The following is a 1,788-nucleotide window of genomic DNA, read 5'->3' on the forward strand; positions in this document are numbered from 1 at the left end:
AACCTTGGAACAGTTATAATTTGAAGAATGCTGTAAGGTTCGTCCGATTTTGACTTCTGGATGAAGATAATTATCTTAGGAACTCCTCTTCTTGATTATCGCTCTTTTCTTTTCTTCCTCGAGCATGTAATTCTCTGTTTCCGAGGAGTTAACGACTTCGGAACGCATGTGAAATTCGACATGCTGATGAGATGAGGGGACAGCAAAAGGTGCAACGCAACGAATTGCGGAAGAAGGCGTGTAGAGGGTCGTCCATCCCTTCGTAACCGCCTATGGCTATGCCCACCTTTGTCAAGTTTTACCTGAATAGAAAAGCTTTCGACACTATGTGTTTTGTCCGAAATTAATGCACACCGTACACTCATTTCTTCTATTCCTCAAGTCATATTGATTCCAGAAAAAATCTTCTTACGAACTACGAAATTTTCAAATCTCAGGAAAAAGAGTTTCTTGTCAGTTGCGAAATAATTGAGATATTTGGGTGAGTTCAGTGACAAATAACACAAAAGTAGAGAAATCAAGCCATTGATCATGTAGGTGTTTTCATCTTTCAATAAATTGAGGAGAGATGTCTTATTGGAGATGAGGAAATTTTGCAGATCATGGATAAATTATGCATTTTGGAAGAACATTATTGAATCATATTGCAAAGAAATAGAATTCAGGTAATTTACATGAACACATTAGGTAAATTAAAAAACTTGTTAGTTTAGTTAATTTAAACAAATTGTGATTTGTAGTAAGTTATTGCAATCAAAAATAATTAAGATCTCCACAATACATTAGGTTATGATTAGCAAGGCTATTCAAAACAAAATTTCTCGGGCAATACTGGATTTGTATAGAGAGTTAATTATGTGCTGATATATGTATGTGATTATTCTAATATTAACCCATTTATGTCTAGATTTTTACCGTTTTTTAAATTAAATTTTAATATTTAAATTAAATTATTTCATTTAACAATAGTTTTAAAAGAATTTAAACATAATTCTGAAATTTCACATATTTAAGTTAGAGTAAAAATCAAATTTAAAATCCTATTTAAGTCTAATAATTAAATTAATGTATATAATTCCTGAAAATAGATCCAAGCATCCAAATGCCAAATTTGAAAATCCACTATAAAATTTGTCTACTGTAATTTGAAAAAAGATCCATTTTATCACATTTTATGGTGGTTGTCCTATTTTGGTCGTTGTATTCTCGGTTTTATTTCCAGGAATTCTATATACATTAACATAATTTTGAATTACTAATTTTAATAATTATAAATTAACAACCGAATTTCAGTATGGAAAATAAACAAATCTGGGTTGCTAACGACCCATTGGACATAAATTGGCGAAGGCGGAATAATAAAAAGCCATAAGAGGGGTTGATATATATGTAAATAAGGGGGTAATGCAGTACATACTAGGCTAATTAAAAGGATTACAGAGTGTTAATAGTGATTTAATATTTGATTAATGCTTACCGAATAGAGGGTTCATTTTAGGGTCAATTTGATTTATCACAAAAGTTCAGGCAGGTGTTAAATTCGTATAAATGTGAAGGTTAATTTGTGTTCAAAATTAATACTTATTATTGATTTAGGTGGTTGCTGGTGTATAATGCAATCAAGAGTTAATTTAGCGGTTAATCGAGTTAATATATACAGTGTGTTCCATATTTATAGGGCCACCGCATTTTTTAAGGATAATTTTTTTTCTATTGAAACAAAATGCACCAAATATTTTGAGTGGATAAATGAGTCGAATTAACGATTTTTCCTAAAATATAGAGCTC

This window comes from Belonocnema kinseyi, chromosome 5 (assembly GCF_010883055.1).
Source record: "Belonocnema kinseyi isolate 2016_QV_RU_SX_M_011 chromosome 5, B_treatae_v1, whole genome shotgun sequence".
Classification (NCBI taxonomy): domain Eukaryota; kingdom Metazoa; phylum Arthropoda; class Insecta; order Hymenoptera; family Cynipidae; genus Belonocnema; species Belonocnema kinseyi.